The sequence below is a fragment of the Solanum lycopersicum genome, chromosome 5 (genome assembly GCF_036512215.1).
Source record: "Solanum lycopersicum chromosome 5, SLM_r2.1".
Lineage (NCBI taxonomy): Eukaryota > Viridiplantae > Streptophyta > Magnoliopsida > Solanales > Solanaceae > Solanum > Solanum lycopersicum.
The window spans coordinates 19,619,127-19,634,065 of record NC_090804.1 but is presented as its reverse complement, the minus strand read 5'-3'; the positions used below and the strand labels follow the sequence as shown (position 1 = coordinate 19,634,065).

The 14,939-nt window shown below is 31.3% G+C and overlaps 1 long non-coding RNA gene across 1 annotated transcript; it reads left to right on the top strand.

The window, feature by feature from the left end:
• Window positions 1–1,557: 1,557 nt before the first annotated feature.
• On the top strand, window positions 1,558–4,142 carry LOC101260727 (uncharacterized). The gene is made up of 2 exons (XR_182730.5): window positions 1,558–2,383; window positions 3,800–4,142. It is a non-coding gene; the product is annotated as an uncharacterized lncRNA (long non-coding RNA).
• The last annotated feature ends 10,797 nt before the right edge of the window (window positions 4,143–14,939 follow it).

Sequence of the window (14,939 nt, the reverse complement as noted above, 5' to 3'; positions counted from 1 at the left end):
ATTGAAAGCCATATTTTGGCTTTTACTTTCACGTTTAAAACATAACTTTTATTATCCTTTATAACCCATTAATCCTCTTTTTATTGTCTTGAATTTCCTGCAGATATTTGGTCTCATTTCATATAAATGATTTGCCTCTTGGTTCACGGAAGATGTAGAGAAAAGAGTTTGTCCTTTCTCCTTTCTCCATTTTTCATGTGATGTATTTTCTTTATTATGTGTATCGTTGTTAGTATCTTGCTCCTAGTTTATACTATAATACTTTGTTGAATCATGAGGGATATACTCATTTCGGGTGACATATCCTTAAGGACTATGTCTTTCGACACGCCTCAAGCTATGTAAATTTCCTACAAAGTTCATGGTGAAGTATATGTCTTGGTGAACTCCATATCAAGTGTTCGTGATGAAGATATTTATCGTAAGACTTACAACAACATGTTGTTCAAACAAATTAGAGGTATCATGTCAAAATTTCATGTGAAGTAATAGAAAAGGTAAATCATCTATCAGCTTGATTCTCTAGTATCATCATCCCAAATGAATTAGATTTGATTTGAAATTTCCATCAGTTGACTATCTTTGAGAGGACTAGTATCTTCAAGTTCTAAGTTTTGAGTTTTAAGTTTCTAATCCTTTTTGAGATTATCTTCCTAACCACGAGACTAGTACATATTACCCATGAAGGTCATTGAGTTGAGTTTTATGTCCATAATTTTGCATGAACCCTACGAGTTGAGCATCCTTGAATAAAAGTAGTATCATGAAGTCCTTGAGTTGAGTTGATCCTGCTCATAATTCCTCGTGAACCCTCTGAGTTGAGCATTCTTTAAATGTGTATTTTCGTTGTATTTTTTGTTTTCTGAGGTGTTGAGTTCAGTGTATGGAGTTCTATTTATGGTTATTGAAAATTTTGAATTGAGACATTCACATTCATAATTAGGCATGAACCTTATGTTGACAAGTCTTTTTACAATTTTTCCTAAAGTTGTTTTAAGACCTGAGCACTTGAGTTGAGAGAGAATAGAGTTTGTAACACCCGATTTTAACGATCTTCGATAATAATTAATCAATGAGCCTCTCAATTCTAAACGATTCCAGATAATTAGATTTATAAAGTTTAAAGAATTTATATAAAATAAAATGATTTCCAAGTTATTCTAAGTTATCATAGTTACATTTATAACTTTTAGATAGCGTATGTTTTGCGTAATTATGCGTATAATTATATATTTTTATGATTACTCGAAAATCATCGCAAAAAATATTTTACTTTGTTTAAATATTTTACTAATTAGTTTAGTTATATATGAGTTTATATTTTTAACAAGTTCTTTCATTATTAAGTAGATTATCTGGTTTCATAAAATTAAGAAGCTCATTGTTATTATTATTAGCCAATATTACGGTCCATTTAGATAAACCATTCTTTTGGGCCCTTCTTCCATATTCTAGAGCAAACCCTAGTTAATTCACAATTAAAAAAACCCAAACCCCTAGCCCAACCTTTTTTTCTCCTTTACCCAAATAACCCCATTTTTCTTTTAGCCCAACATTCCCTTTAATTCTCCATCAGACCCGACCGCATCCGTTTCTTCTTCCAAAGGAAAACAGAAGCGGCGATAGCGTCAAACGCAACAGCAGGGTGCGCATGAATAGAAAGCATCCCCTTACGCGTTTCTTCATGCGGCTCCAGTAGAGTATCAACCCAGAACTCCAGCGCGTCACCATTTGCCCTCTAACAGTATAAACAGTTCGTCGCCAGCGAAAAAATGTGTCCTTCGCAGGCCAGGTGGAGCGATCTCCGTGATTGCTCTTCCTTGGCCCAAGATCGAGCGGCTCTCGTTGATGTATGTTGAGGAATCGTACAGTGTTGTACGAATTCAAGTTGTCTTCAGCTTTTTTTTTTCTTTGGCGAGAAATTTCAATTGTTTGGGATAGAAGGCAAATCCCGTCTTTGCCCTTTTCCCGCACATTTCGAAAACCCTAGCTCCCTTATAAATATAATTGCTTTGGTTCTTTGTTGAGTGGGGTACTTTTCTTTGGTTTCAAAAATTTTCTTTGGTAAAAAGATTTTGCAGAAAGAAATACAGAGGATGTTCGATAAAAAAGAGAGAGTTTTTTTAACAGAAAGTTCTTTGAGCAAAGAAGTTCCTCAATTTTGAATTTTTTTTTGGTTTAGAGATAAATAGCTCAAAAATCGGGAGAAGACACTAACCTTTAGTTATAAAAATTCCACATAAATACTTAGACAAATATAACAGGAGTTCAGGCATATTTTGGGTCTTTGTTCGTTTTCCTCGATCATTGAAATTTCTTGGAACCGTCAAAATTAGATGCCCCTCTTTGCTCGTGCCGTCCCAAGTTCACTGCACTGCAAGAGGTAAACGTCCTTCCTTTGTTAGTTTCATCTTCTTCCCCCCTCTTCTCTGTGTTTACTGTGATTTGTTCTAATGACATGTGGAAATCGTTGTTCTGTTGTCTATCCACTAATTATTCGTCAGACTGATGTCGTTACATAAGGCGTATGTTCCACGAATTAGTCGTAGTTTAATATCAAAGCTCTGCTGGTTTCTTGTCAGTGTTGTTGTCATCCGGTCATCATATTCTTGATACCCTGTATGTGGTTTTTTTGGAAGGGTGGTATACAGTCGCTATATCTTCTTGGTAGTATTGTAACAATGTTCTGTCCCCCCTTTTGCTGTAAATGTCGTCCATTGTGTTAGTCTTTTCTTATGTGTATAATACAATTTAAATCTTAAATATGTGTAGTTTTCTTTTCCTTAAGCGATCTTGTTGGGCTGCATCTGCATTGTTTTTTTTAATTTACAGTATTTTGCTTCAAACAGTTGGCTGGATCATTATGTTGATCGAGTGCCACAGTCCCTGTTCATGTTGTTGTTGTCCTGAGCTACAAATTTGCATTTGCTGTAAATTTTAAAAGATAGAGATCATATTTTTAATTTGTTTAGCGTTCGCATCCAAATTATAGTTGTGTTTGATACTCTTTTTCCTACTCCTTCCTTAAATGCTTTTGCTCATTATTCATCTCTGCAGGTTGTCACACTTTCCTCTACTTTGTGTATTTATTCGCATTTCTAGAATTTAGGGTTGTGATTTCTTCTATGGTTTACGCTTATTCATCACTCCTTCTTATAATTAGAAGTCCTCCATGTTCAGTCTAAATGAGTATACTTAGTAATACACATTTTGCTTGCTTTTCAAGGGTTAGACGCCTCTCTAAAAAAAGTGCAGAATTTTAGCTGCAACGCTATTTGTCTAGTTGTGGCTCCTGCTTCCTGGGCATATTGCTAATCGTTCAAGTATAATATACGGACTATTTGCTAGCTTCATTCCCTCACTTTGAATTTATAAAATACGGGCAAAGTTTTAGACTACGTTTTAGTATAGTTTTTTTTACTATCCTTAAGCACGCTAAACAAATATGTATCTTTTTTCATTGTTTAAAGTTCGCTGTCGGTAAGGCTGAAAGGTTTATTTTTGAGTAAAGTATGTGTTTAATCTTGCAAAATATTTGCAGCACTTTTGAAGGAATTCCCTTTTTATATCATCTCTTCTTACTGTAACCCATAGCTAACAAATCGATTAGTTTTAGATTGATTCTTTAATATCGTGTTATGGGTTTGTCATGTCAATTTTGCTAGTCTTAATTGTTATTTTATTTTGTCCTTTTGTAAAGGTGTGTCAATGCATCTATTTGTTTATTTCCTTTCATTATTATTATTACTATTATTATTGTCATTATTTTACTAATGTGGCTTTTATTTGCCTTTGTAAGTGCATTTGCCCGAGTTTGTCGAGAACTCTTTCTTCCCCGCATTTCAAAAAATCGTAAAGGCTTAATTTCATCTTTTCGAGTCTCCCCCGAAAACCGATGAACAGGACTCCAACGTTGGGAAATTGCAAGGCAGAAAGTCAAAGAGTGGATGAAGTTTACCAAGGGGCCAAATCTATTTTACTTAATTGTATTTGTCATTTTTGAGCCTAAGCCCTTGTTGTACTCCTTTTCTGTAGTTTCTTTTCGTAATTAGTTTATGACAGGTGGAAATGGGTCAAAAACACAAAAGAAATTGTCTAAATACCGTTCGAGGCGGACACAACCCGGGTTTGGGCCCAAACTCTATCTCTCTCTCTCTCCCTTATTTTTATTACTTATCTGCTTTTATTTGTCGCTAGTTTAAAGTTAGAAAACTTCAAATCTCCATAGAACGTCGTAATGTTTTAGCGATTTAAAATTGAATCAAGTTTAAATAGTTTTAAAATAATAAATTTTTAAAGTTAGATGTTTCACTTAGATAAAAAGTTAAGTATTCATTTCCAAACAACTCTAAATAATTTTTACCCCAAAATAATTCAAGTTAAGTTTTAGCCAAATAAAATCAGTTGTCGGATAATTGCAAGTTAGCAAATATTTTAGGTACTGTAAAAACCTTACTAAAATATAAATAGGAATCCCCGAACCCCTTTAAAAAGTTTTCAATCGATTTTTCTGTTTAAGTCTTCTGAAAACATAAGTTTCTTAATTTTTCTTAAAAAATTAAGTAGCAACTCTAAAAAAGTCGAAAAATCTTAAATAAAAAATATTTTTCCTAAAACGTATAAAACAGAGTTAAGTTCATTTTCTTGAAAAATTATATGAGAACTAAGTATTCTAAAGAGTAAATGTTTTCACATTTAAAAGAGGAGGAAATTGATATTTTCGAAAGAGTTTTAAGCAATCGAGCACCGTCTCCTATTAGATAAAGATTTTGAGTAATATTCTTAAACCACATAAAGAGTTATGTTCTAACATATGAGCTAGTTATATTTTTGGAGTAGTATTGAACATTGATATGGAGGAAAGTTCAGACAACTCATAGCCACCATAAACCATGTAGCCAACATGGGCAGAAAGGGTCATACTTTTTAGATGATTCCTTAATGATTTTAGCATACACTAGTGGATCAACTTACTTGAGAATTTCTATACCCTGGTAAGATATAGCACAATTCTAGCAGTATGGGTGAAACATTGTATGATGAAATTGCTCATACGAATGATTGTCAAGTAGAGAAACTCCCACAAAGATATTTTGTATATGTATATACATATAGTTTATTTTGTATTTCCATATACAAACAAAGTTATTTTGTATCCTTATACAAACTTGGTTATTATTATATCCTTCAATACATTGAGTTGTTTTCTACTATTTTAAATGGTTTCCATATATTGCATATTTTGTTGTTACTTTATTTAGAGCTGAGTATCCAGAGTTGAGTATCCATAGTTGTGCATCTTATTTTTGAGTTGATCCTTATTTTACTAAGTTCAATATCATGTTATCGAGTTGAGCCATATTTTCTCTAAGTTGAGTTGAACTATGTTTTCTTAAGTTGAGTCAAACTATATTTCTTTGAGTAGAGTTGAGTTGATTGAGTTGAGAAGAGGTATGTTTGTTTCTTTTCCACCAGTTCAACCTTATGTTTATTTTTTGAAATTCCCCTTACATGCTTGTACATTTCATGTACTGATCCATTTGGCCTGCATCATTTCATGATACATATACATATATTCAGGATCATCAGCAGATGTTTCGTTAAGGTCATGGAATATTCCAAACAGCTTTGGTGCATCTTTTTACATTCTGGAGGACTTCACCTTTATATTACATTTAGTAGTTTGAATATGTCGTGGGTCTTGTTCCGATATCCTTATGTAATAGTATAGGCTTCATAGATAAACAAAGTTTAATACTTTTTGGTATGTACTTTCTTATAGTGATAAAAAGGAAAGAATACCTAATAATGATAATAATCCTCATTTTCATGAATCAAATTTCTATTGATTGTCAAGAATAGAGCTCTTAAGATTTTGTGGGAAAGATCATAGAGCTGGTTGGTTTATAAGATTGAGCAGTTTTTCTCTATGAAGAAAGTGGTAGTTGATGAAAGAGTGATAATCAAAGTTATGAAGTTGGAGGGGAAAGTCATTCAACAACATTTGTCTTGTCATTGTCTTACTATAATATATATTATATAAATATATATAAATGGGTCTTTTTTTTACCAAACAAAGATTCACACTTCTTCATATTGATTATTTTTAAAATTTCATTATATAAGTCATTTTTTTAAAATAATGTGGATTAATATGAAAAATTTAATACAAAAATGACAAAGTTGTCAAATTATAATTGATTTACATTTATTTTAAATAAAATTTTAAAAATGGTTGAAAGAAAAATCAAAATAAGAAAGATATACTTAATATTATAAATCAGAAGGGAATTGAATTTTGTAAAATTAACCCTAAAAAATTTTAGCCACCGCGCAAACAGCCAGCAAATTCCCTAGTTTTATATAAATACATAAATGTCAATGACATATTTTAGTCCATAAATTTCAAGTTCTCTTTCCTAATAAATTGACTTCCCACAAGTAGTGTTGGAATTTTCTTTTAAATAAAATTGATGGATTAATAAATATTTTAGATGAAGAAATGTCTTTTGAATGAAAAAAAGAAAAAATTATGTAACTAAGCAAATTTATATCACTTAATTATCTATCATAGTTAATGTTTGTTTATATTACCATCCGTAACCATTTAATTTCGATAATTACTTTTTTAAATTCTTCTTATTTGTATAACTGTGTATAACATTCTTTTCCTTATATATAAATGGTTCCATTCTCTCTCTTCAATCACTTTTCCTTATTTTTTCCTTTATTCTCTTAATCAAAATTGATTTCAAATTTTGAAATTCCCTCTCAATATGATTTCCGATTCTCTTTACATTTTTTGTGATTTCATCATTTTCTGATTTGTTTTTGTATATCTTTCGAATTCCTTCTGATTTTTTAAATTTTCAAATTTGTATAAACTTTTGAAATTTGAAAATACAATATATCATATATTTTCATACAAATTCATTTTGTATATACGAATTCAACTGTATATTTATTAGGTAAAAGAAATTCTCATTATAGCTTTTCTTAAATAAATTATGTTTTACTATATTTCTTTGTATTTGGGTTTGGTTTGGGTAAACCTGGACCCATAGTTGTATAATAATATAATTATACTACTTGTATGATATTATTTATTTGTATAAACGCCTCAAGCTCGGATTTACTGTTGTATATATTTTTTATATCTACTCTTGAGGTTTGGTATTCGTATAAATTTATATATTTTCAAACGCATTTTTCTCTAAAAAGTACCCCTGATAACGTAGTCAATGTAATAATTTATAGCATCCCATTTTTCAGAATGTTTTACCAAAATACAGATGGAAGACATTACTGTATGGAGAGAAATAACTCATAGATACATATACAAACATGAATTCAAAGATACACAAACACACATTCAACAAACAACTTTTCCACAAAATAAATATGTAAAATTATACATATACAAAATATACAAGTCCACAATTAAATTATACAAGTCTACAAATCAAATTTCTGTCGATTATATAACTACAAAAAAATTAGTCAATTTATACAAACAACTGTTCCACATAATTTACCCCCAACAATCAATTATACATATACAAGCACTAATCTCATCAAGTCTAATTATACACATACAAACACTTTCTTATAAGATTCTACAAATAACGTAAAAGTATACATACGCAAAATATACAAGTCTATAAACAATTATTGGTGAATATATTCATACAACTAAGGATATATACAATTTGACATACACTAGATTATACAATTGAATTCTACTTTAATACATTTACGTACCCAAATTGCACATATAAGGCCATCTTTCTTGATCATTTCAAATACAATTGAAAACAATTTTTTTAACCAAATTTCAATTATCAATCGAGTAATTATACAATCACGGATAAAAATTAGTCAATCCTCGATCTATTTAAATACAATTGCAAACCACTATTAAAATGAAACTCCAATTATTAATGGAGAATTTATACAATTGCATATATAAATCAGTTCTATTGTTCTATTTTTTCTAATTCCTTATCTAATTGAATGCAAATTAAAAATACAAATCAATGCAAATAAAATATACGTTACTAGCCAAGAAAAATTAGATGTCGCTGAGATTGGATTGGATGTACGAAGATGAAATCAATTAGTACGAAGAAGATATAACTTGTAGCAAAGTCTAACAAGATAATATTCTGTGAATTAAGGATTTTATACCATTTTCTACCCGAGATTGTTGCCATTTGTTTTAAAAAATTGTGAATTCAATTTTGTATAAAACTTTGAAAAAAAAATTATACAGCCGAATGTCAACTAGTGTTGTAGTAACTTAAAAATATAGCTACGGTCTATAATTATGAAAACTTTAGATAAAGAGAATAATTTCTTTAATTATGATAGCTTTATGTGAAAATTTCCCTAAAAGAATGTGTCCTTTCATTCTTTGGTTATCACTAAATCATTTTTTTATATCAACTTTTTGTAATTTCTAGTGTATATTTTTACCAACAATGTTTCTTTATTGTTTGCTTAATACAAAAATTCACATATCCATTAAATTTATTTACGTACAGTCCCATACAATCTCACAGAAGAGAGAGGGAGAAAATATTGTTCTAGTATTGCACGTATTTCAAATCTTCAATTGTCTGTATTCGTTATTTATGTTATCAAATCTTCTTCTGTTCCTCGTATATTTTTTTTATGTTCTTGATATATGTTTGCCAATAATAGGTACTTCAGCCAAATTAAAATTCTTCACCAATAACAACATCACATTAGGAAATATATATATATATATATATATATTACAACTATTTTACCGATATTTTTTTAATTATTATTTATAGCAATATTATGTTAAATTTGGAATATGTATTAAAAGTGAATTAAGTATGCAATATATATGTATTATAACTATTTTTAAAAATATATTATGCCTGTTTGGTAAGAAGTTGACACATTGTATTATATGTGTATTAAAATGTGATAAATATATTATCCATCAATAAACTTGTATTATATGTGAATAATAATTTATTTTTTGTAATATGAATTAAAAGTGTATTATAAATGTATTGAAAACGATAAAGTGAAAAAAAAATATTATTACTATAAATGATAAATATTTTTTATTTATAGTATATTTATGCAAATTTTCCTCATTTATATTGTCAAATCTTCGTCTTTGTGTTCTTCGCATAGTTTTTCGTTCTTGATATATATTTTCCATCGCTACTTTAATTAAATCATAACTCTTCACCAATAACATCATTATTTACAACAGATGGGGACTTTGAAACAAGGATGGAGCTAGGAGTTAAGCAGAATCTAATACATTTGGTTCAACCCCATATTTATATAAAAGATTATTTATACCTAGTTCAGAATCTATAAATAAAAAATCTTAAATTCACCTTTCCCTAAAAAACAAGTTGTAGGGTCGATTACAAAGGGTAGAAAATGGGGGATGTCAGATGTGTCTTAGACCTCCAAATTTAATCCTTTTTTTAGCAAGCATAAAAATTATATATTTCTTTAAGAGTACTACTTGTAGAAAAACTTCTTAAAAAATCATTGGAAGGGAAAGAAAATCTTTTCAATTCAAAAAATATATATAGTAATATTTGACTTGCTTAATAATTAGGTGAACTTTTTTATAATTAAATATAAATAAAATTTTGTCTAAAATTAACAGTCTCGAGAAATATTATATTGATATGTAGTCACACTCCTTCAAAGTGTTTTGGAAACTATATATATTTTACTGTCAACTAGGCCATGAACAGTGAGGCATCTATCTGATATGCAAAGCACGAAATTCTCTCAATGGTCGTCTGCATTATTTAAGTTTATAGACAATACAATATATAATATATACAAAATTATATATATTTTTTTATATAGTTCTAATGTTATCCTTCTTTTTTCTCTCTCAAGAATTAGACTTTAGTACAAGTATTGAATAGTTCCCACTTGTTTTGTTTTTGGAGTTAAAATAAAAATAAAAATAAAAATCTGAACTGTTATATTTTCACAAATTTCATATTTTAACTATCAATTGTTATATTTAGCAATCTAAACTACCGCTCCCTTCTATTACAACTCACCTCCGTGTTGAGTTGATCTACACACGCGTGTTCTCCAGTGCGAACAATATTTGGCCAACTCAAAATTGAGATGTGTTTTTAATATAAAGGGAGTGATACTGATTATTTAAGATAGGTAAAAGATAACAAGGGATGGTTAAGATATGAAGATCAATATAAATAAACCATAAATTATTGTTTTTATTACATCTCTCTATTTAGAAATGAACTTCAAATTTCTCATTTTAAACATAATTACATGATTTTGTAGCCACATTAAAATGTTTATGGATGATGCAGGTTATAGGTTTCAAAAGTCTTTCTTTCTTTCTTAAACTATGTAACCGGCAAAACACTATCGCAATCGAGGGGTCTTCAACACCTTATGCTATTTCAGTGCTTAGGAATTCAAAAGAACTATCTAACTTGACAAGAAATTTGATACCTTCTATAACAATTTCAAGTGAATTTCCAAAATATATATTCTCCCTTCCGTTTAAAAAAATGACTTACTTTCTTTTTTATTTTGTTTAAAAAAGAATAATTTCTTTCTTTTTTTGATAACACTTTATTTTCAATTTTCTGCTTGACATGTTTGATTTAAACCACAAAGATTAAAAAATATTTTGGTGCATTTGACATAACTTTAATACAGAACCACAATATTGAAAAAAAATATTTTTCTTAAACTTCGTATCAAGTCAAACTAGGTCATCATTCTTTTTAAAGCAGTGGAGTATTATCCATATATATATGTGTGTGTGTGATGATGGAAAATATAACCATATCACTTCAAATAAAAACTAGCTAAACCTGAAGTATAACAAGATGGCTTTTCTTGCCTTTATGCTTCTTGTTCTACCTATGTTAGCTATGTCAATAGAGAACACAAACATGATGAACAACAACATGGCAAAGCCTGGCTGCCAAACAAAATATGGGAGCTTGACTGTTCCTTATCCATTTGGTATTGGTTTAGATGTTGGTTGCTCTATACATCCTATACTTGACATCAGGTGCAACACTTCCTCGAACCCTCGTATTGCCTATCTCAACACCGAAGCCACGAATGTACTCAACATAACAACTAAACCCATGGAGTTCATCGACATATCAACTAGTCAAATACGTATTAGAAACGTGTTGGCAAGCAAATGTTATGAAGAAAATGGTGAACTATCTGCTCAACAACTTGTGTTTCTCAATACAAGAGTCTCATTTTTCACGTTATCTGAGAATGATAACAAGTTGATTCTTATAGTATGTGATGATTCGACTATGGTTTTTGGTTTTTCGTTATATGAAGGGAAGAATTTCATCACTGGTTGTATGATAACTTGTTCGAGAGGTGGATGTGAGCTAATGGGACATGTTGTGGGATTGGTTGTTGTCAAGCCGCGATCCCTAAGGGGTTGACGACTTATTAGGTTTTGTAAATAGGCCCGGAAACCACACTAATCTATGGTCCTTTAACCCTTGAATCTATGCGTTCCTTGGCGATCATGAAAAGTTCACATTTAGGGGTATATCAGACTTCATGGACCCAAACTTTGTGGACAGAATAGTGAATGATGTTCCTATTGTGATTGATTGGGCAAGTGGGACTAAAAATTGCAGTGTGGTTATAAACTCAACAACTTATTCATGTACGAAATATATATTGGGAAAACGGGGACAAATACAAAAGTATATATGGTAAAAGTAATGGAAATAAATGGGAAAATAATGACAATTTTACGTGGAAACCCTTCTAAATAAGGGAAAAACCACGGGCTAAGAGGAACAACTGATATCACTATAGTAAGGAATTTTACACTGTGTAGTCACGAATACAATACTCAAAGTGACTACTACACACTCAAAATGAACAACACTCTTTTGGTTTCCACCTTACTAAAATATCGCTTACTCTATTTTTCTTTATAGACTATTTTTTTTGTATAGTCTATGAAATACCCCACTTTACTCTCAAAATGGTTTTTCTCTCTGACTTGTTACGTTCTATAAATGAGCAAAAAAGCTTTATTTATAGAAGGAGAAAATCATACATACATCACTAATGACATAGGTAAGTGTAGCAAAGTAAAAAAAAAGTTTGCAAATCTTACCAATTTGCCATTTACCAAATCATTATTTTCAACTCTTCTCACCATTCCTTTTTACCAATTACTTGTAGCAATTGAATAGAAAAAGTTGATAAAAATATGGGATGGACTTCAAAAATCTCTCCCTTCTGTCCCATTCACTGGAATGAGGTATCTTCATCTTCTTTAGAGAGAGCTCATACCTACAAGTTCTTTGCATAACTCGAACTTGTCTTTCGGTATCGTCTTGGTCAGCATATCTGCAGGATATTCACTTGTCTGAATCTTTTTGCCATGAAATGATTCACTCTCCACTTCCTCACGAATCCAATGATATTTTACGTCGATGTGTTTTCTTCTTGCATGGTACATGGAGTTCTTGATCAAGTCTATTGTACTCTAGCTGTCACAATAGACAATATACTCCATCTGATTCAAACCAAGCTCTTGAAGAAATCATTTTAGCCATATCATCTTCTTGCTGGCTTCAGTAGAAGCAATATACATAACTTCATTTGTAGATAATGCAACACATTTCTGCAACTTCAAGTGCTATGATATAGCTTCCTTAGAAAAAGTAAACAAATATTCAGTAGTGGATTTTCTATTATCAAGGTCACCTGCCATATCAGAATCTGTATAGCCTTTCAAGATTGGATTTGATGCTCCAAAACACATACATTCATATGAGCTTCCTCTAATATATCTGAGTATCCACTTCACAGCTTCCTAATGCTCTTTTCCAGGATTGCACTAACAATACCAACTGTATGAGAAAGATCAGGTCTAGTGCATGCCATTGCATACATTAGACTTCCGAAGACAGAGGAATATGGAACTTTGACCATGTTCTCTTTTTCCTCCCTAGCTGTAGGACACATCTTCTTGCTCAACTTCATATGACCAGCAAAAGATGTACTGACAGGCTTAGCATTCATCATATTGAAGCGCTCTAGTACACGGTCAATGTACTTCTTCTGGGACAAATAAATCTTCCTTTCATTTCTGAGATGATTAATTCTCACGCCCAAAATTTTCTTGGCATGACCCAAGTGTTTCATTGAAAAAGATTTACACAACTCTTTCTTTACCTCGTCAAACTTTGAAGTATTCTTGCCCACAATCAACATATCATTCACATATAACAAAAGGATGATAAAATAATGGTTAGAAAGTTTTTGTACAAATACAGAATGATCTTATGAAGTGTATCCTTGGTCTCCCATAGCAGATTCAAACTTCTTGTACCACTGTCTAAGTTCTTGCTTTATTCTGTATAGACTCTTTTTGAGTTTGCACAAAAAATTTCTTTACCTTCTACTTTGAAGACCTCAGGTTGTTCCATATAAATCTTTTCTTCTAGGTCACCGTGAAGGAAAGCCGTCTTCACATCCATATGCTCAGTTTCTAAATTAAGACGAGCAGCCAAACCTAGAACTGTGAGAATCGAGGACATTTTCACAATTGGAGAAATATTTTGTCAAAGTCAATACCCTTCCTTTGACTAAATCCCTTAACAACCCATCTAGCTTTGTACCTGGGCTTCAAGTTGTGTTCTTCAACTTTAACTTTGAACACCCACTTGTTCTTCAAAGTTCTCATGCCTTTTAGGCAATTTTTCCAACTCATAAGTGTGGTTCTCATGCAGAGACTTCATCTCATCTTACATGGCTTCAATCCATTGAGCTTTGTGCTCATCTTCCATGGCCTCCTTATAACATTCAGGTTCTCCCCCGTCAGTGAGTAACACATACTCATTGGTTGAATAACGGGAGGAAGGAAACCGCTGTCTTATGGACCTCCAAAGCGGAATATTTGATTCGTCCACAACTTCATGAGCAATAGGATCATCAATAACAATATGATTGTTATTATCAACATTAACATGTTGATCCGATACATAATTATGGGCATCACCATGATCATCAAGCCTAACAACATCATGCACACTTGTATGAGGAACTTCATCATGATGAACTATACCATCAAAACTTAAAGATTCTACTTTTTCCGCTTGGTCAATATCTTCAATTGTTTGATTCTCCATGAAAATAATATCACGACTTCTCAAAAGTTTCTTTTCAATTGGATCATATAGCCTGTAACCAAATTCATCAAGGTCATATCCAATTAAGATGCACTGCCTTGTCTTAGTATCTAACTTTGACCTCTCATCTTTTGGCATATGTACAAAAGCTTTCCAACCAAATACTCTCAAATGTTCATAGGAAACATCCTTTCCATACCAAACACTATTTGGTACATCACTTTGCAAAGCAACAACAGGAGATAGACTAATAACATGTGCAACTATCAATAAAGCCTCACCCCAAAATGAGTTCGGCAACTTTGCTTTAGAAAGAAAGCATCAAATTCTTTCCATCAAGGTCATGTTCATCCTCTCATCCAAAACATTAACCTGAGGAGTCTTCTGGTTTCTAGTACCTTGATGCTTGCAATATTCGTCAATTGGTCCACAATATTCACCATTATTATCAGTACAAATACATTTAAGTTTCTTTCCAGTTTCTCTTTCAACTGAACCCTAAAATTGCTTGAAGACACCTAATACTTGGTCTTTAGTCTTCAAGACATAGACCCAAAGTTTTCTAAAGAAATGATCAATGAAAGTGACAAAGTATATTGCACTACCCAATGTCTTTGTCTTCATTGGACCACATAAATCAGAGTGCACCAACTCAAGCAATTCTGTCTGTCTCGAAGGAGGGTAGGACTTAAAGAAAACTCTATTTTGTTTACCAGCCAAGCAGTACTCACATTTTTCTAATTTAACACT